The following is a 22,836-nucleotide window of genomic DNA, read 5'->3' on the forward strand; positions in this document are numbered from 1 at the left end:
TACCAGTGAGCCCACTCTAATCCATATATTATTCCTCCATCCTGAGGCCCCTGGGATGGTGATCCCCACTCTGCCTCTAACTCAAGAGAGGGCTTAGATCTCACAAGGCTGATGTATGGAATTCTTCTTATTGCTGTTGTAGACTCTCTTGGTTCCCTGGTGTAGTGGTTGACTACCCCACCTCCCTGTTAGCCAACATGGGCAAGTCCAATGAACCAGAGAGTCAGTGCTGCAACTCCACTGAGGATCATGGCCCAGCTGGTACACAATCAATCCAGAGATTCAAGTCTCCCAAGCATGCACGATCTCCAGCACCAACCACAGGTTCAGTAAAAGTGACAGAAGAGGCATGTGTAGAGAGTTCACACCTGAGTCCAACTTTATCACATTCAGTAGCACAAATTCCAAAGTAGGGCCCACTGGCAAGGCATTGAACTCCAGAGCCATCTGTTATGACCATAGGCCCTGGGTCCTATGGTGCTCCTTTGTACCCCTCAGGAGCACCACTACTTGGGGTTGTATCTACTTTGGCTGTCTCTGAGATCCTGCTGAGATGTGTTTAAGTACAACCCTTCTGATGAACTCCCAACTCACTTTGAAGTCCCTTACCCATATAAACTCATTTGTCCTTACTCTTTCCCACTTTTAATCAACGTCTTTTTCTAGTTTCATCACCAGCTGGTGCTTGGTAGGAATCCCTGCGCACCTGGGAGGCTCATCCCGAGGAGTCAGGTCCCACACTGGGGTGAAACTAGTGCATTTACATGCTGAGTTTGGCTTAGAGAGTGGCAACATGAAGGCTCTCAGGAGGTAAATCTTAGGCACCCAGTAGCTCTAGGCCTATTTGAAATTTCCAGCACACAGGCTCCTAAGCATAGTCATCAGTATCAAGGGCCCATCATTGGACCATCTTCTTCATTGGTCTTTGCCCTTGTACTTGGGTGATTGTTGCTACTCCATTGGGGAATATGACAGACTTCCCTGGAGGAACTTAGCACTCTCTCAGTTCTCGTGTGAAACTCTACCCATTATGTCAATACCCAATGAACATCTGAATATATCTATATACCCTACATGCATGCCCTGGAGAACTCCCTTCCACCCATATATCCCCATCAATGATACCTCTTTCAGTGCTCCTCCCCTACCATAGATGAACCCCTCTGTGATACAAATCTTCAAAAATGAAGTCTAATTTATTGCTGAATTCAGTTAATAGGAAAATGAAATAGTAATGATGGAAATGAAGATTAGAAATAGAATATGTAATAATTTAGAAAAACTAAAAGTGAAAAATAAATTGGGGTATTAAAAAATGAAAAATATCATAAAATTTTTTGAAGTTTCTCCTTTCATCACTGTTACAGGTTTTGTTCTGTATGTACAGTGGCAGGCAACTCTTCCATTTCTTCCTCAGTGTCTACTTTCTTTTTCTTTTTATGTCTTCAAAAAGTTTTAGGTCACAGTAAAGTCACATATAGAATAAACGGGGGTCCTTTTTACCATTTACCCAATATTTACACAGTGTCAAACCCTCTTTCCCTTCCCCAGCAATGATATTTTTACATGTGGATGTTACATTTGCTGCAACTAATGTATAGATATTGAAACACAGCTACAAACTATGGTTCCATTATGGTTTACATTTTAGACTGTACACTTTTATAAATTTTTGGTGACGTTTAACATGGCTGTATCGATCATTGCAGGATCATGTAGAACACCTCCATTGCCCTCCACTTACCCCCTCTTCCAACTATTCTATTCTTCTCTTTCCTTCCCCTCAGGGCCCACAGTGACAACAATGCTTCACTGCTTGAAGGACAAGATTGCTAATACTTGCAACAATGCTGAGGACTTAAAACACTAGTCTGTCCTTCCCCAATGGGAGTCACCCATGCTCTAGAGAGACACCCTCTGCTCTGTTTGAGAATATCTGGCCTCCCCAGGATGGGGGTATAAAACCTTCCTACTCATTGTATGTGTCTGGACCCACTGATAATACACTATGACATGATAAGCACGAACACACTCCCTGGAAGTCTGCCACATGTGAACCCTGTGCTGGATGCCTCCCGTCAAAGACCTTAAACTAGTAACCTTTCCTTATTATATTTTCTAAAGGTTTCTCAACATTATAGTTTCAACCATATACCCAACTATCTTCCGTGTTCACCTGCTCATCCCCAACTCTCCCCTAATTCTGTGGACAATCTGACACATCTTCCTAACCCAGGCCCCCCTCAAGCCTGCAAAGTCCACCCAATAGTATCCCTATGCCCTAGTCTTCTCACTTCACTGCACAACTACTTACCTCCAGTTTATCATAGATTTTGCCCATGTGGATGTTGGTTCACCTCCTTCCTCCCCACCCCCCTCCCCTTATTTCCTGTAAGCTTATCTTCCAGTCTCTGGCTCCCTGAGACAGCTTAACTTGCTTAATTCATATCAGGAGATCATGTAGTATTTGTTCTTCCATGCCTGGCTTGCTTCCATCAATATGAGGTCCTCAAGTTTCATCCAAGTTGTGTGTATATATACCACATTTTGTTTACCCATTCATCTGTTGATGAGCATTTGGGTTGATTCTGTTAGAACAGTGAGTAATGCTACTATGAACATTGATGTGCATATATATCGGTTTGTGTCCTTGTTTTCAATTCTTCTGGGTATATACCCAGTAGTGGAATTGCTGGGTAATATGGCAAATCTATAGCTGGTTTTTTGAGGAACCACCAAACTGTTTTCCAGAATGGCTGGATCCTTCTACATTCCCACCAGCAGTGGATGAGTGTCCTCATTCCTCTACATCCTCTTCAACACTTGTAGTCATCTGTTTTTCACATTTTTTGTTTTAATTAATTTACTGAAGTATAGCACTCATGCATAAACATACATAAACAATAAGTGTATAATAATAGTTGTGAACTTACAAAACAATCATATGTAACATCATATAGGACTCTCATAAACTCACCCTACCACCAAAAACTTGCATTGCTGCTAAACATTTTTAATTAATGATTAAAGAGCATTGTCAAAATATTATTACTAACAAAAGTATATTTCCCCCAACCAACACAATTATTATCTCTATATCATTTATATATGAAAACATATAAACAAGTGTATAGTAAAAGTTGAGAACTTACAAAGCAAACATGCATAACATCATACAGGGGTCCCATGTATCAACCCTCCACTAACACCCTGCATTGTCGTGAGACATTTGTTACAAATTATGCAAGAATATTGTCAAAATCTTACTACTAATCATAGTCCTTATCTTACATTTGGTGTGTTTTTCCCCCAACCTACCCTATTATTTTTTAGATATATTTTATATGACAGAATTTGTAAACTTATAAAACAATCATGCACATGTGCAGAATTCCCAAACACCACCCCTCCGTCAACACATTACACTGTATTGGAACATTTTGCTACAGATAAAATAATATCATCTGAGTGTTATCATGTCCATAGTGTACATTTGGCTCACATTTTCTGTAATGCCTCAGTATCAACACAGGACATCTTTTGCAAAGATGCAAGAATATTATATTATTACTACTAACCACAGTCCATAGGTCACTCCAGCTGTATTTTTCCCATGCTTGTCCACAGTCCCAACACCCTACAATAGTGACATACATTTATTCTAACTCAGAAAGGACACACTTGCATCTGTACCATCAACCACAATTCTCATTCACCTCTTGGTTTATTATGCTATTCAGTTCATAGATTATTCTCTAGCATTGTTATTTGGCATTTGCATACCTAGACTACCATTTCCAGTCACATCCTCATTTATAAACTAGCTGTTACTCACTGTGTATTACCATCCCCTCTATACATTTCCACACTTTTACAGTAAAGCTAATTAAAGCATCTACATACATTAACATCAGTAGTCCATTCAGCCCTCCTCTTATTTCCTTTAAGAATCCACCACCTACAACCAGGTCTTGAAGATATTTTCCTACAATTTCTTCTAGAAGTTTTATGGTTCTTGATTTTATTTTTAGATTTTGATGCATTTGAAGTTAATTTTTGGATAAGTTGTGTGATCGGGGTCCTCTTTCCTTCTTTTAGCTATGGATATCTAATTCTTTCAGCATCATTTGTTGAATGGATTGTTATACTGGAGCTGTGTGAGTTTGATAGGGTAGTCAAAAATCACTTGACCATACAGGTGAGGGTCTGTTTCTGAAAAATAAATTTGGTTCCCTTGGTCTATTGTCTATCTTTAAGCCAGTGCCAGGTTGTTTTTACCACTGCTGATAGGTAATATGATTTAAAGTCTGGAGAAGAGGGTTCACGTTTCCTTTTTACGATGTTTCTGGCTATTCAGGACCCCTTATCCTTCCAAATAAATTTGATGATCATGTTTTCAATTTTTTCTCTAGTACTAATGGAATTTTTTATCAGGATTGCATTAAATCTGTATATCAATTTGAGGAGAATGACATCTTAATCATATTTAGTCTTCCAATCCATGAGCATGGAATGTTCTTCCAGTTATTTAGACCTTTTAAAATTTCTTTTAACATTGAGTTGCAGTATTCTTAATATGATTGCTTTACATTGTTCATTAGGTTTATTCTTGACTTTGAGTTTTATCTGTCATATTTCATTTTCACCACTCTTTTATCACTTTTAGTTACTTTTATTGATATAATCTGCATTTCTAGTCTCTTTTTTAGGCCTTTCTCTCTTGTCTTTTCTTTTCAGACTCAAGCACACACTTTAGTATTTCCTGAAATTCTGTTCTCTTTCTTAGAAATTCTCTCAGTTTCTGTTTATCTGTGAATATTCTAGTTTCACCCTCATTTTTGAAAGACAGACTTGTTGGATATAAGATTCTTGGCTGGAAATTTTTCTCTTGAAGTATCTTAAATATATCAGACCACGACTTCTTGCCTCCATGCTTTCAAGTGAGAAATCAGCATTTAATCTTTTTGGTTATCCCTTATATGTTATGTTTTGCTTTTCTCTTGCTGCTCTGAGAATTCTCTTTGTTTTTGTCATTTGATATTCTGATGAGTATGTGTCTCGGAGTTGGTCTATTTGGATTTTTTCTGATGGGAGTATGTTGTGCTTCCTGGACATGGATATCTATGCCCTCCAAAAGGGCTGGGAAATTTTCTACCATTAGCTATTCAAATATTCCTTCTGCCACTTTTCCCTTCTCTTCTTCCTCTGGGAAACCCATGACATGTATGTTTGCATGTCTTTTGCTGTCATTTAGTTCCCTGAGACCTTGTTCAATTTTTTCCATTCTTTTCTTCATCTGTTCTTTTGTATGTTCACTTTCAGAGGCTATTTCTTCAAGCTCACCAATCCTTTCTCCTGCCTCCTCAATTCTAGTACATGATTCCAATGTTTTTGTAATTTCATCTTTCATTCCTATAAGATCTGCTATTTTTCTATGTATGCTTTCAAATTCTTCTTTGTGCTCATCCATTGTCTTCTTAATATCCTTAATATCTGTAGTCATCTCATTGAATTTATTAAGGAGATTTGTTTGAATATCTATAATTAGCTATCTCAACTCCTTTATATCATCTGGAGGCTTATCTTGTTCTTTTAACTGGCCATAGCTTCCTGTTTCTTGGTGTGGATTGTAATTTTTGGTTGGTGTCTGCACATCTGACTTACTGGAGTATTTATTCGGGTGCAGCTTTTCCCTTTAGTTTAGGACTTCCTATCCTTTCTCCCAGCTGGTTGTGCAGAAGGAACCAAGCATGTACTTGGTGCTGTAAGCTGTGGAGGCTGAAACTGCCCTCATTGCAACAGATACCAATGAAGCTTCTTCCAACTTTCTCCTTTGTTAAGGGTAGGGACAATGTCACAGCTATGTGGAATAACCCAAAGTAGGGCCAACTGGCAAGGTACCAAAATCTGTAACCATCTGCCATGACCATAGGACCTGGGTGTCCTGTAGCCAGTTGAGGTGTAACCATCTTTATTTGAGTGTGAAAATGTTACCACAGTTCCTGAAGTGCATGTATTTGGGGTGTCCATATGACCAAAGGATTCACTCAGCACATGTGTCAAACATGAGCTTTATTTATTTGGGATTTATGGACAAGAGAAGGTGGTAGGCAGTGGCAGCCTGAAGAATTAAAGCAGAGCTTGCAGGAAAATGAGGGGCAAGATATAGGGTTTCAAAATAACAACATTTCATAACAGATTTTCTGCTAGGGTCACTTGAGGCACATAAATGGGATCTGATGATATTACAGTAGGAAGGAGTTGTACACTCTGGAGAAAGTTATAGTCTTTGATATGGTCTGTACATTGTTCTCCTGTGAGGAGATTTCTTACACTTTAACTTGTGTCCTGAGTTATGCAGGCAGCTATAAACTGTGATTTAAGCTTTATTTAGGGAGAGGCAGCCAGGCCCCAATAACCACTGAACTCCTATAAAAGAGTTTAATTTTTTTCTATTTAAAAGTAAATGGTATTTATCATTGTCTTTAAAAAAAATGCTTATATCTTAAAATGATTTTAAATAAAGATAAACTTAGAAAACAGAAAAAAAATATGGGGAGAAGAGAATATTGAAATTGCTAGTAAGCATTTTGTAGCTTTGATTGTCATCATTAATCATTCATTCATGAATCCCAATCAATCTATTCCAAAACGATTTGCTTTCATCACAGATATTCCATTTGTAACAGTCTACAGAAAACACTAAAGAGTTTATATTCCTGTAATTTATTTTGTTTTCAGAAAATGCATATTTCTTATGGCTGCAGAAGCTGGATAGGTTTCATATACCTGCTTTTCAGAGCTGCTTTCACCTCTTCGTTCCTTAGAGTATAGATTACTGGGTTTAAAATGGGAGTAAAGATGGTGTAGAACACAGCAAGGACATTGTTAACTGTGTAACTCTTGAAGGGCCACACATAGATAAAAATGTATGGCCCCAAGTATAATGTGACCACAGTCATGTGGCAGTGAGTGTGGAGTGGGCCCTTTGCCATGCTGGCAGATAAGCATTTCCTCACTGTGTTAAGAATAACAGTGTAGGAGATGACCATGAGAAGGCAGGAAATCATAGAAGGAAAGCCACTGTTCGCAATGATAAGCAGGCTGACAAGGTAAGTGTCTCTGCAGGCAAGCTTGGTCACTAGAGGGAGATCACAGAAAAAGCTGTCTACCTGATTAGGACCACAAAAAGGTAAGTTAATAGCAAATGACATCTGGGCTGTAGTATGGATGAGGCCAACACACCAGGAGATGAGGACCAGAATAACACACACGGTGGCTCATGATTGTCATGTAGTGGAGCGGTTTGCATATAGCCACATAATGGTCATAGGCCATGGATACAAGGAGCATCATTTCACCACTAACAAAAAGATGGAGGAAGAACATCTATGCCAAGCAGACTTCAAAAGAAATAGTCTTCTGCTGTACCGGAAAGTTGGCAATCAGTTTGGGGGTAGAGAAAGAAGCAGCACATATATCTGTAAAAGAGAGGTTTGCAAGCAGAATGTACATGGGGGTATGAAGGCGGGAATCTGAGGCCACAGTGAGTATGATGAGAATGTTGCCCAGCAGGATTCCTGTGTATAGTAGTGAAAATATGACAAAAAAGAAAGGTTGGAGATCCTGAATGCTAGAACTCTTTCTAATTATTTCATGTCAGTGAGCTCATATAGCATTTGTCCTTGTTGGCTGGCTTTTTTCACTCAACATGATTTATTAGGTTCATCCATGCTGTCACATGTATTAGAAATACACATGTTTTTCATGGCAGTATAATATTCCATTGTATGTATAAACCATATTTTATCCATTCATCAGTTGATGGACACTTAGGTTGCTTCCATCTTTTTACAATTGTGAATAATGCAACAATGAATTGTGGTGTGCAAAAGAACTGTTTGTGTCCCAGTTTTCAAATATTTTGGATACAAACCAGATATGTTATTGCTGGGACACATGGAATTCCAAACTAACCTACCAGAGGAACTACCAAAATGTCTTCCATATGAGCTACAAAACTTTACATTCACACAATGAATGAGTGTTCCTATTTTTCCTCATTGTCTCCGATACTTATTATACTCTGATTTTTGTTTTTTGTTTTTTGATAGTAGCCATTCTAGTGGGTGGGAAATGGCTTCACATTGTGGTTTTCCTTTGCATTTCCCCGGTAGCTAGCAATGGTATACATCTTTTCATGTGTTCTTTGGTCATTTATTTCTTTGGAGAAATATCTATTCAAGTCTTTTGTACATATTTTAAATTGATTCTTTGTCTTCTTATTATTGAGTTGAATGTTTTATTTATGTATTCTAGATATCAAACAGTTATTGGATAAGAAATGTTCAAATGTTATCTCCCATTGAGTCCATTGTTGTTTTACTTTCAGGATAAAGTCTATTTTTTTCTTTCTTTTTTCACTTGTGCTTTGAGTGTAAAATCTAGAAACCATTGACTAATGCAATTTCCTGAAGATGTTTCCCTGTTTTCTATAGGAATTTTATAGTTAGTTCTTTGATCTATTTTGAGTTAGTTTTTGTTAATGTTGTGAGGTGTAGGTGTTGACATTCTTTTGCACATAGACATCCAAGTTTTCTAGCACCATTCATTGAAAAGACTATTCTTCCTCCATTGATTGGATTTGGCAAACTTCTCAAAAATCAATTGGTCATGAATTTGAGGGTTGATTTCTCAGCTATAATATGTATTTGATTGGTTTATATATGTCCTTATGCTAGTACCTTGCTCTTTTGATAACTATGGCTTATTTAAGATCAGGTGTTTGGTGTGCTCCAATTTCATTCTTCTCATTCAAGATGGCTTTTATTTTTTAAGTCTCTTTATACTTCTGTATAAATTTATTGAATGGCTTTTCCATTTGTGAAAAAGTCAACTATGGCAGGGGAGGAACATTGGTGTGGGGTGTTATTGATGGGGGCCACATGGTTGGGAGGGAGTTCTACAAGGCATATAGGGTACATACAAATTTTTGGATATATATTGTTACAGTTACAAATGACAACTGAGAGAGTGCTGAGTTCCTAGTCAGGGTAGTTCTATCACCTTCCCCAATGGAACAGCAACAATCCCCTAAATGCAATGGTGAAGACCAACACTTAAGGATGGTCCAACAGTAAGCTCTTGATACTGATGAATATGTTTATGAGCGTGTGTGCCTGAAATATGAACTAGGCCTAGACCTGCAGGGTGCCTAAGAGTTACTTCCTGAGAGCCTCCATGTTGCTCAAATGTGTCCACTCTCTAAGCCAAATGCAAAATGTAAATGCATTACCTTCCCCTCAGTGTGGGACAGGACTCCTGGGGATGAGCCTTCCTGGTGCCAAGGGATTACTATCAATCATTAACTGGTGATGCAACTAGAAAGAGACCTTGAATAAAAGGGTCAACTCAGACCAGCAGAATATCTCAGCCTACATGTTGGATCAAGTGTTAAAAACTGCTTTTTGACCTTGAATAAAAGGGGGAAATGGCAAAGACAAATAAGCTTATGTGGCTAAGAGTCTTCCAAAAAGAGTCAGGAGGTCTATTACAAGGTCCTGTAGATGCTTCCCTCCATTGTCTTCCAAAGTATTTATGGTCTTGGCTCTTATATTTAGATCTTTGATCCATCTTGAGTTAATTTTTGTGTAAGGTGTGAGATAGTATTCTTCTCTCATTCTTTTGCATATGGATATTCAGTTCTCCAAGTACTATTTGTTGAAGAGGTCATTCTCTCCCTGTTGTGTGGGCTTTGTAGCCTTTTCAAATATAAGAAGACTGTATATGCAAGGATCTATATCTGAACTCTTAGTTCATTTCCATTGGTCAGTATGTCTATTCTTGTGCGAATACCATGCCATTTTGACTACTATAGCTTTGTAGTATGTTTTAAACTCAGGTAAAGTGATTCATCCAATTTCATTTTCTTTTTCAATATGTCTTTGACTATTCAAAGCCTCTTACCCTTACAAATAAATTTCATAGTTCTTCCAATTCAGTAAAAAAAAAAAAAAAAAAGGTGCATTGATTTTTATTGGGATTACATTGACTCTGTAGATCAGTTTGGGTAGGATATATGTCTTGATGATGCTTATTTTTCCCATCCATGAGCACAGAATATTCTTCCATTTATGTAAGTCTTCTTTAATTTCATTTGAGTGTTGTCTAGTTCTCTGTGTATAAGTTGTTTACATCTTTATTTAAATTTATTCATAGGTAATTGTTACATTTAGTTGCTATTTCATGTGTTTTTGTACTGATTTCCTCCTTAGATTGATCATTATTGGTGTACAGAAATGCTATTGATTTTTGTGCATCAATCCTATAACTTGCCACTTTACTGAACTCATTTATAAGTTCTAGAAGCTTTGTTGAAGATTTCTCAGGGCTTTCTATGTATGGAACTGTTTTTTCTGCAAATAGTGAAATTTTCACTTCCTCTTTTTCAATTTGGATGCATTTTATATTTTGACTTGCCTAAGTGTTTGAGCAAGTACTTCGAACACAATATTAAATTGGAGCAATGATAGTGCACATCCTTGTATTGTTTCCAGGTTTGGAGGGAAAGCTTTTAGGATTTCACCATTTTATCTGATGCTAGCTGTGCTTTTTTTTTTTTTTTTTAATATACCCTTTATCATGCTGAAGAAGTTTCCTTCTATTCCTAGTCTTTACAGTGTTTTTATCAGGCAAGGGTGCTATATGTTGTCAAATAATTTTTCTGCATCTATACAGAGGTTCATGCGATTTTTTTTCTTTTGATCTCTTTATGTGTTATATTATGTTGATGGATTTTCTTTTTTAAATATGCAAAATTTGATATATTATAATGGTAATATCTCTTTCCAATAAATGAATACTTAAAATCTGTTTCATCTAGATTGCTAACAAATCCTGCTTTTGGTAATGTGACACTAAATTGAGATTCAATAATTGGTTTTTTTTCCAGCCTTTTAACAAATTAGCTTCTTGTTTTAAGTGAGGTGGTCTTCCAAAAACAAGTCAGTCTTATGAAAATATAGTCTTCACATCTTTTTTTGTTTCAAGAAATGGGGCAAAGTGGTTCTTTGAGAGTGTTAGGTTTAGAGAGAGTAAGGTAAGCTGTCAAGTACCTTTGAGGATATGTGCACCTAGTGGTGTTTCAGTCAGGGTCGTGTGCTTATCAGAGGCTGTGTGGTCATGCAAGATGAGGCAGAATTGAGTTATCTGGCTCTGGAATGAAGATTCACTATTCCATTTAAATTAGCTAGCATTGGTGTGACATTTATAATGCTTTTGGATACAAGCATCCAGGTCACAGTTATTCCTGGAAATGAAAAGAGGAAGGGACTGCAAATAGCACTGGGAGGTTTGGGGCAGCCCATCCTGATCTGGTATTGAGAGGTTACTGCCACTTCTGGGTTTGTGTGTTGATCCAGTGGGGGGACACAACAAGAGAATGACCCAGAAAACCTGCACATAAGCCAGCACTGGGACTGGCACCAGGACATGGCAAAGGCAAGAGCTTGATTTTCTTATGTTGATCCATCTTTGCATATCAGGGATGAAACCCACTTGGTCATGGCATATAATTCATTTGAAGTGTGGTTGAATACAATTAACAGTATTGTTGAGGATTTTAGCATCTAGGTTCATTAGAATGACTTGCTTGTAATTGTCTTATCTTGTGGCATCTTTGTCTGGCTTTAGTATTAGGATATTATTGGCATTATAGAATAAGTTAGGCAATGTTACTTCTACTTTTATTTTGTGGAAGTGTTTAAGCAGGATTGGTGTTAGTTCTTTCTGGAATGTTTTATAGAATTCACCTGTGACGTTGTCTGGTCCTGGGCTCTTCTTAAATGGGAGTTTGGTTTTTTTAAAAGATTTATTTATTTTTATTTATTTCTCTCTCTCCTCCTTGTCGGCTGTTTGTGTCCATTTGCTATGTGTTCTTCTGTGTCTGCCTGCATTCTTGTCAGTGGCAAGTCTCCTTTTGTTGCATCATCTTGCTGCATCAATTCTCCATGTGGTGGAGCCACTCTTGGGCAGACTATGCTTTTTCCACATAGGGGAGCTCTCCTCGCAGAGTGCACTCCTTGTGCATGGGACTCCCTTATGTGGGGGACACCCCTGTGTGGCATCGCACTCCTTGCACACATCAGCATTGCACATGAGCCAGCTCACCACATGGGTCAGGAGGCCCTCGATTTGAACCCTGGACCTCCCATATGGTATGCTGACCTCCTATCAGTTGAGCCAAATCTGCTTCCCTGCTGGGAGGTTTTTGATGACTAATTCAATGTTGTTACTTGTGATTTGTCTGTTGAGTTCATCAATTTCTTCTTTCATCAGTGTAGTCTCCTCAAAATGATCCTTCTTCTGGCATATGATTTTTCAAAGTATCCTCTTATGATACTCTTTATTTCTAAGGGATCAATGGTGATATCTCCTTCCTCATTTCTTATTTTGTATATTTGCATCTTTTGTCTTTTTTTCTTGTTAATCAAGCTAAGGGTTTATCAATTTTATTGATCTCATGGAACCAACCTCTGGTTTTGTTTATTTTTTCTAGTGCTTTTTTATTTTCCATTTCATTTAGTTCTGCTCTAATCTTTGTTAGTTCCTTCTTCCTACTTCCTTTTGGGTTAGTTTGTTGTTCTATTTCTAATTCCTCTAGGTGTGCAGTTAAGTCTTCAATTTTATCTCTTTCTTCATTTTTGATATGTGCATTTATGGCAATGAATTTCTCTCTCAGTAAAGCTTTTGCTGCACCCATAGGTTTTGTTATGTTGTGTTTTCATTTTCTTTCATTTCAAGGTATTTCTGATTTCTTTTTTAATTTCTTCCTTGACCCACTGTTTGTCTAAGAGTGTGTTGTTTAGCTTCCATATTTTTGTGCCTAATCTGGTTCTCTGAGTCTTACTGATTTCCAGCTTCATTCCATTGTGGTCAGAGAAATTACTGTGTATAATTTCAATTTTCCAAATTCATTGAAAGTTGTTCTGTGCCTAGCATGTGTTTGATCTTGGAGAATGTTCCAACTGTACTTGAAAATAAAGTATATCCCTATCTGTTTGGGTATAGTGTTCTGTATAGGTCTATTAGGTCCAGCTCCTCTAATGTAATATTCAAAGTCTTTGTTTCTTTATTCATTCTCTGTTGATATTCTAAGGTTGATAATAGTGTATTAAAGTCCCCCACTATAATTGCAGAGGTTTCTATTTCTCCACTTAGTTTTTTCAGTGTTTGTCTCATGTATTTTGACGTACCCTAGTTAAGTGCATATGATTGTTCTTTCTTCTTGAAAGATTACCCTTTTTACTAATATATAGTGTCCATCTTTTTCTCTTAAAATAGTTTTGCTTTTAAAGTCTATTTCATCTGATATTAGTATAGCTACTTCAGGCCTTTTTTGGTTGTTGTTTTCTTATAAAATTGTTTTCTACCCATTCCCTTTCAGCTTCCTTGAATCCCTGGGTCTAATGTGGGTTTCTTGCATACAGCATATAGATGGTTCATATTTCCTTATGCATTTTGCCTATCTGTGTCACTTGACTAGTTAGTTTAATCCATTAACATTCAGTGTTATTACTGTCAAGGAATTACTTACGTTAGCCATATATTCTTTGGGTTTATGCATGCCACATGTTGTTTTTATTTTTATTTTTCTTACAATCTCCTCCAACTCTCTCCTGTTTTTTTTTCTTTCTTTCAACTGGCAGCATTCCCTTTAGTATTTTTTAAAGGGCAGGTTTCTTATTGGCATACTTTCTTAATTTCTGTAATCTGTGAATATTTTTAATTTTCCATCATTTTCAAATGCAAGCTTTGTTAGACAGGGAATTTTTGGCTGGATTTTTTTTTGCTTTTAGCACCTTAATTATGTCTTACCATGGCCTTCTTCCTCCATGGTTTCAGATGTGCAATAAGTACTTAATCTTACTGAGCTTCCCTTGTATGTGTGGTTCTCTTTTCTTTAGGTGTTTTCAGTATTCTCTCTTTGTCTTGAGCATTGGGCAATTTGACAAGTATATCTTGGAGTAGACCTATTAGGATTTATACTATTTGTGATGCTCTGCACTTTCTGGATATGTAAATCCATCTCCCTCAATAGAGTTGGGAAGTTTTCAGGTATTATTTCTTCCAATACTCCTTCTGTCCCCACTTCTGTCTCACTCTGGGATGCCTATAAGTGTATGTTTGTGCATTATTTGTTGTCATGATATCCCTAAGTCCCTGCTGGATTTTTTTTTATCTTTTTATCTATTTCTTCTGCTATCTGTTTGATTTCAGATGTACCATCTTCCATATTGCTAATTCTTTCCTTTGCCTGTTCAAATCTGCTGTTATGTTCTTCCAGTGTATTTTTGACTTCTTGAATTATGCCTTTCATCACCATCATATCTGTTATTTCTTTATGTATGTTTAGAATTTCTTCAAAATGTTCTTCCAGTGTTGTCTTAATATCCTTAACCTGTTACTTCACTTCATTAAGTTCATTCATGATACTTGTCTGGACAGCTCTGATTAGTTGTTCCATGTTCTGCATCTCCTTCTGGTTTTTTGTTTTTTGTTTTTTTTTTCATTAGTCTGGGTCATGTCTTCTTGTTTCTTAGGATGGTTTATACTTTTTTGGTTGGTGTTTAAGCATCTCTTTATCTTGATGGGTTTGTTCAGTTGATTAATTTCTCTCTGTGCTCTAGGGTTTTATTTAGTTGCTGTTTTTGTGCATGGTAAGTTTTCTTTTTGACACTTTGTTCCTCTTATTCTCTTTACTTTCTGTTGTCTATAGTCACTTGAAAGGAAAAGATTAGGGCCAGAGCAAAGGAAATATGTAAGAAGAGAAAAAGGATAATATTAATACTAATAGTAAAAGGGAGAAGAGGAACTGTATAAGACCTCGGAATAAGAATAATTAATTCATGTAAGAAGGCAGAGGAATAAGAGTAAAAAAGTGGGGCCCTAACAAAGAAATGAAAAACCAAATAGAGGAAAATATCTAGAATGAATTGAAAGTCCAGGATGATAAGAAGAGAGGGAAAGAGAAGATATTAAGAAAAAAAGTTTAAAAAACAAAGAAAACAAAGAAAGGAAACAGATAAAAATAAAAACAAGAAAAATTGAAGACTAAATAAAGAGGTGAATTGTAACAAGAAAAACAGAAAGCAGAAAATAGGAGATGAAGGACAAGCAATAACGTAGGTAGACAAAATTAGTATACAAAAAAGGGGTAAACAAAGGAGGAGGGAAATACAGCAAACAAGAAACAAGCCAGCAGCATCTAATTTTAAAAAGTGAGTTGGGGGAGAAAGAAGGAAAGACAGAAAAAAACAAAGAAACAAGCAAGCAATCAAACAAAAACTTAGGAAAAACTGACTTCTCTCTCAGGACCCTGAAGTGCTTCTCAGACTGACAGTGTTCACCAATTACCCAGAAGAATACCCTCTGGATCTTTGGAATTGGGTTTTAGCAAGTAAACTAAGTTAAATTTTTTAAAAAGGACACTTTTTTAAAGAACTATAAGTGACCCAAGAGAAGCTAATATAAAAATAATATCTGTGTGTTCCCTGTCCTAAAGTTTCAGCTGGGTGTTGGATAATCCAGTGGACCACTTCTCTAAAAAGAGCTGGGAATTGACCCAGAGACTTCATATATTCAAAGCAGAGACTCCTCCACTAAGCTAAATTTTCTCATTGAGTATGTTAGCTAGAGAGCTATACAGTCACTTTCCCCAGGACAGGTTTGGCTCTTTGAATTTGGGTAGATTCCTTGTGATTAAGAGACTGTCCTAGCTGCCTTTCTATTCTTATTGCTTTCTCTACCAGGGCAGGAGCACAGGATAGCCTTTGTTATTGGATTCTCCATCACGTCTACTGGTCAGGTTGAATTCCCTTCTGAAATTCAAAGGGGACCCTGGTATCCAAACTCACTGAACAGAAATAAGTCTCAACCCTCTTCCAGACATCGTCATCCTCCCAGGGGACCCTAAATAGGTCCTTGGAAGGTTATTAAGTACTTCTTATTGCCCATCTCCATTAAGGGAGTTAGAATTTTGATAGTTTTCAGCACTGGATTTGTCAACTGCCTGACTGCCTCCCACAGCCTAAGTTCCTCTCTCCTAAGTCGACTAAGCAGATCAGGCTACCTAAGCAGATTTACCTCTCCCCTATTCCCTGGGGCCACCTCTTGCCAGCTGGCATGCTCCCTAAAGTTCAGAGGGCATCCAGGTAACCAAACCTGCAGAAAGGAAACCTCTCTCTACCCTTTCCCAGAACTCTCTTACTACCAGGAAACATTCCCTGCTACTCTGTGGCTGATAAGAGTAAGGGGGCTTGTAACAGATTTTTCCCTTGAGGGTGGGGATTAGCTACCTGTTGTTTCCAGCCACTGGAGTGAGAAACTCATGGTTTTTCCTTAGGCTTTTTGTCTCTTTGTCCAGATCCCTCCAGATTGATGCCCTGAAGTCTCCTGTTCTGTGGGTTCCCAAAAGAACTCACTAAGACAGGATCTTGTCCCTTCTCAGCCATTTTTTGAGAGAGAGCTGGTGAGTGCCCCTTAAACTGATGCCATCTTGCTGCTTCCCAAAGGATTCTTTTATGTCTTTTCTCTGGCTATATTTATTGTAGGGTGAGTCTGAGAAATCAGGAAACTACTTCAGTATAACTCTAACACTCTCCTAGATGGACAAAATATAAGCAGGAGAAGAATCTTTGAGGTCACACAAACAAGTTTTATTCACCTTATCCAATATGTTTTCTCCCCTCCAAGAGTCTCATAAATTGTGTGTGCTATCAATATTTATCTGCTTGATTGTTAAGCTATACAGCTTTTGAGTAAAGTTGCTTTTTTCAATCTCATATGTTACAAACAGACTTACACAATAATATTACACTGAGCACCTATCATATGACAGGCATTGTTCTTGAGTCCATCTATATATCTACATGTATTTAACCCTGTAAATGTCTGTTTACATGAACAGGTATTGGCAAACTCTTTCTAAATGCAAAGTAGTTAATATTTAGGCTCTGTTAGTGTCTACTGCACATGTTTACAGTTTCTTGTTTTGTTCTAATTTGGTTTGGATTACATTGTTTTAAAAGTGGAAAAGTGATTCCTAAAATTTGGGCCATACAAAAACAGACTTTAGGCCTTATTTCTCCCATTAGATCACTTCTATCAAGTGGGAAGCTGATGTTATTTGGTCAATTGAGCTCCTATCTACCACATGGGGTGTACCAGGTTCAGTTCCTGATGCATCCTAAGGAGGATGAGGACACAGCAAGCTGACATGACAGGCAGGCATGGTGAGCTGATGCAAAAAGAGATCTGTGGAACAAATAATGAGATAGAGAACAAAGCAGGAGCTGAGGTGATCAAGTGATGAGGTGCCTCCTTCCCATATGAGAGGTCCTTGGTTTGGTTCCCAGTGCCTCCTGAAAAGAAGGCAAGCACACAACAAACAGACATAGTAAATGCAAATGACAATGGGGTGGGGAGAAATAAATAAATAAAATAAACCTTTTTTAGAGGTGGAAAATAAATTCCTAAAGCTTGGGTCATAAACAGACTTTAGGCTTTATTTTTCATATTGGGCCATACTTCCCAACCACTACCACAGAACATAAATTATAGCAAGGAACCCAGAAATCAAATAAGAGAGCACACACACAGATAAATAAACATTGAATACACTGAATGAAATAGATGTGCTTGAAAAATTTAATGATCTTTGTAAAGGTAAAGTGAGGTTTTAGTAAACCTAAGAGTAATTAAAAAAAAAAAAAAAGCTATGGCAAGAGAGCGTAGAAGGCATGCCAGAGACCTGAGTCTTGCAAACGTAGTTCTCTGGGTCCTTCCTCAGGGATACAGGATAGTGAACTACCAAAGTACAAGCAATGTACTGGATCTCAGGGGAGCCAAGACACACCTTTACTGAGGGATCTTTTATAATTCACTGATACTTGTCTTTGCTGTGTAACCAAGTAAACCAGAACAAACCATAGATCTATACATTTCTAATAAATAATGTGGGCCTGATGGTTAGTTATGCCTAGACAGTGGTTCTAGAACTTAAACACTATTTTATAAATCACTGACTACTACTTCTCATTCCTGTCTTGGCCAGGACTCCGTTTCCAAACACCTTTGGATATAAGTGTTGAACTACCACCAAACACTTGCAAGTTAATCTTCTTTCCATGCATACATATTATATAGTATTACATAATGACAACTACACTACAATTATGCTGGGAAAAGAGAAAAGACTGGGAGATGCCATTTTATATAAGGTCAACAGGAAAGACTGTTGGAGGCAGTGATTTGATGAATGGAAGAACACTCAAGGAGATATCAGGGTAGTTGGAAAGTGAAAGAAAGGTCTCAGGCATAAGAATGTGGAGTATTCCTAAAACACAAGGAAGGGTGATCATGTTAGAGCAGAGTAAACACTGGTCTAAATGATAGAAGATAAAGTTGGAAAGGTCTAGTTGACAGATTTCTTAGATAAATAAGATAAATTAGTATGTTTAGGAGATCTTAAATGGAATTTTCACTTCTGATAGGCTAAAACTCCAGAACACCATCTGTCTACAAACAAACAAAAAACAACATCTTAAATTTAAAAATAAAAACACCTTTCCTCTCATTGAAAACTTGGATTAAAGGAAATTACAAAAATGGCTTTCAAAGACCCCTCACAAAAGCAAACTAAAAACATACAAACACATGAAAATTTATATATATATATATAAATATAAACTAAAGTGTGCAGTAATAAATGAAGTTGAAATAACTGTCCTGAAGAGAGGAAATGGAGGCCACTAAAAGGAAAATATAATTTTTGGCATTAAGTTAAAATTTCCAACCTGAGAGAAATTATAATTTAGCAATGAAATCCCAAGATTCTAAGATTAACTCAACGCTTTCAAAGATTTCAGAAATAGTCCTAGATTTGTAAATACTGACTTATTGAAGAAGTAATTGAAAGTCATTTTTAAGAGGAAATCCTACTTTTACCAGATTTTTCTTTAGGTTCTTGACTATGCAGGAGAAATGAATTTCAAGAGCACATTGGGCAAGTCAAGCCAGTAATTTATTCAGGTAGAGAGGGAAGAGAAATGGGAGAAAATAACAGAAAATGACAGAATAGGGGTCCCAGGTAGAGAGGAAGGGGTTGAAAGTGATAAAGCAGACAGGTTTACAGGCTACAATTACCCATTATTGGTTATAGATCCCTAGGTTTACTTGCATAGCCACATGGCAGAGGAAAAATGGCAAGAACAGTGCACAGAGGGCAGGAATAAGTCCAGAGGCAAGAGAACATGAGAGCAAGAAAGTGCTCAGGCTTGGGGTCTGCCTTTTGAACTGTTAATTATTCCACCCCTTTGCTAATGGCAGGGGAGGAGTTCCAGATATTCACCATTTTGATTGCTTATTTCTCCCATCAGTCTTCCAGGAGGCCCCAGTGATAAAGTCCTTAAGGAATATTCAGGGCTTCTCCTGACTTCCAGAGGAAGTCTTTTTCTGGGTGGCAGAATCTTGGGGAGGGTCTTTCAGAAGCCATCTTGGGGTTATTGATGGACTTCTTGCCAGGTTCCAGATCTGTCTATTGATTCCCTATCTTATTAGCCTGTTCCACTACCTTTTTTCAGGCTTTCAGTTGACTTGATTAAATGTTTTTAAATGATCTTAGATGTCCTGGTGGATTACTTTCCTACTGAATACAAATAAACAGAAAGCTAGTGACTTAAACACAAAATTACTTTATTTGCTTACACAATTGGATTCTCGAAGTCTAAAATCAATGTATTGGTTCTTTCTGAGGATTCAGGAGAGAATACAGACCTTGATTTTTTCAGTTTCTAGAAGACACCTGTATTCCTTGACTTAGGCCAATTTTTTCACAACACTCTAAATCTTTACCTCCATCCTCACAAATATCTTTACTGTGTCTGATTCCTCAGCCTCCCAGTTGATGGACTATTGTGATTACATTGGGCCTATATGATTAAATCAATTATGATATCATCTCACAACTTTTAACTTAATCACATCTACAAAGTTTCTAAATCTCATAGGTATTATATTTGCGAACATGGATGCATTTAGGGGTCATGATTCTGCTTACCCCAACCTGATACTATAGATTTTAATGTTTACATGAATCTGAATTTCTCCATACATCTTGAAAATTAATACAATAAGAAGAGCTATAAAATCAACCCTAGTAATAGCATACAAAAAATTAGAAAATACTAAATTGATAAGTACAAATTTCAATTACATATATTCGAAGGCATTGATATTTAAATCTGGCAGGGCAAGATCTGGAATCCATTCTAGGCCAGACAAACTGGTAGAGGTTTTATGGATAAGAGGAAAGTGCAGTGACAGTTTAGGGATGGTTGAACACTCCTAGCATCTGTGGGAATGTAATGACAGAAAAAGAGGCCCCATTCATGTGGAGAAAAACAAGGAAAGACAATGCCTGCCATCCTGGTGCATTAAACCATAGACTACAAGGATATAAGAAAGTATTTGGAAAGTGTGTGGCAGCAGAGGTGGGAATCTTGGGAAGACCCATTTGTGAAGTTGGAGAACTCTCATTTCCTGACTTTAAAGCTTATTACTCAGCTACAGTAGTTAAAACAGCATTGTCCTGGCATTAGGACAGACAGATTGACGAGTGGAGCAAAATCAAGAACTCTGAAATAGACCCTCACATCTACAAACAAGTGATTTTTGACAAGGTTGTGAAGTCCACCCAGCTGGGTCAGAGCAGTATATTATATAAATGTTTCTGGCAAAACTGGATATCCAAAAGAAAGAAGGAAGAACCCTATGTCACACCTTATACAAAAATTAACTCAAAATGGATCAAGGACCTAAATATACAAACAACAACCATAAAACTCTAAGAAGAAAATGTAGGAAAACATTTTCAAGATCTTGTGTAGGTGGTATACTCTTAAACTTTATACCCAAAGTGCGAGCGACTAAAGAAAAAATAGATAAATAAGACATTTTTAAAATTAAACACCTTTGCACCTCAAAGGACTTTGTCAAAGGGTGAAAAGGCAGCTTACTCAATGGGAGAAAATATTTGGCAATCATGTACCTGATAAAGATTTGTGGGAGGAAGGGCGCCTGGCTTGCCACAGTAGCAAACGGTGCGGCAAGAAGTGATACCGCCTCTGCCCACTGGGCCTAGATAAGGTGACCACGCCTGACTAGGCCTTTGCTGCTAACGGCTGGCCGGCGCTGCCCTCCCCCTTTTTATCTCCCACCTAGCCCAACATCCGGCCAGCTCTCACTCCCCCTTTCCCCTCCCCTATTCCAAACCTCTCAGCCAGCCCTCTGCCTAGCAACCGCTTACAATCACCTATCAGGAAGCAGTACCCGCCCGCACTTATCAAATCCCTCCACGCAGTCCCTAACCCTATAAAGCTGTGTCCCCTTCCGCAATAAACCGGACTTGCGCACAGACCTGGTCTCCGCGGCTTTCTTCCTCCCCTTGCCGTGCATCCTCCACTCCTGAGAGCCCCTCTGAGGCTGTCTGCCGCAGCCTCAGACGCCACTGCGGTCTAGCCTGACCCCTCCAGACCCCCCCGTCAGCATCGGGGTGCAAACCGCCCCAGCTGCAAAGGTTTAATATCCATGATGTATAAAGAGATAACTCAACAATAAAAAGACAAAGTACATCAATGATAAAATTTCTTCCATTACAATAATTCTGTAGTAGAATACCATTACATCCACTCTATCAACCTCATATTTTTTAATGTAACATTTTGAGTGATCTATGTATCTTTAAAAAAAGCCAATAAAAATTTAAAAAAGAAAAGAGAATGAGGATTTGTGTCAGATTTTAAAAATCAGATTTAGCTCTGACAAATAAATAATTTCACAAATCAAAAAAAAGACAAACGATCCAATTAAAAAATGGGCAAAAGATTTGAAAAGACATCCAAAGAGGAAATGCAAATGGAAAAAAAAAAAACACATGAAAAAATGTTCTGCATCACTAGCAATTAGGGAAATGCAAATCAAAACTACAATGTGATATCGTGTCACATTTGTTAGACTGGCCATTATTAAAAAGTTGGAGAACTGTCAATGTTGGAAAGGATGTGGAGAGATAGAAACACTTATTCACTGCACTATTGGTAGGAATGTGTAGTGTTCAGTCGGTCACTTTCAAAGACTGGCAGTTTTGAAATAAGTTGCTATGGAACCAGCATTAACATTGCTTAAGGATATATCCAGAGGAACTGAGAGCAGTGACATGAATAGACATCATCTGTGCACTGATGTTCATAGTATAATTATTCACCATATCCAAAAGTTGGAAACAATCTAGGTGTCTATAAACTGATGAATGGATAAACAAATTGTGGTGTAGACACACGATGGAATATTATGCAGCAGTAAGAAGAAATGAAGTCATGAAACATATGACAACATGGATGAACCTGGAGGACATTTTGTTGAGTGAAGCAGTTCAGACACAAAAGGATAAATATTCGTTCATTGTGCTATTATGAACTAAATATCTTATGTGAAATATATATATATATATAATGTGAAATATGAAATGGGTAAAATTGCATATATAAGACCATTTTTCTTTGAAGCTGAACAAATGTAGGGTAATATGATATGTTAATTTCAGACAAAAAATACAATAAACTAAGTGAAGGAGACTAAATATAGAGTATTATATATTGTATGTGTCCATTTATGTGAAATGTAAATATAAATCAATTTATGGAGATGAACTTAGATTAGTAGTTATGTAGATCTGAGGAAGGAATGCTAATGGGTATGGAGTCTTTCTTTATGGAGCAA

General features: G+C 37.4%; 1 pseudogene; it reads right to left on the bottom strand.

The window, feature by feature from the left end:
- Positions 1 to 6,726: 6,726 nt before the first annotated feature.
- On the bottom strand, positions 6,727 to 14,524 carry LOC101444516 (olfactory receptor 4K15-like; annotated as a pseudogene).
- Positions 14,525 to 22,836: the final 8,312 nt, after the last annotated feature.

This window comes from Dasypus novemcinctus, chromosome 3, assembly GCF_030445035.2.
Source record: "Dasypus novemcinctus isolate mDasNov1 chromosome 3, mDasNov1.1.hap2, whole genome shotgun sequence".
In the NCBI taxonomy this organism is placed as follows: domain Eukaryota; kingdom Metazoa; phylum Chordata; class Mammalia; order Cingulata; family Dasypodidae; genus Dasypus; species Dasypus novemcinctus.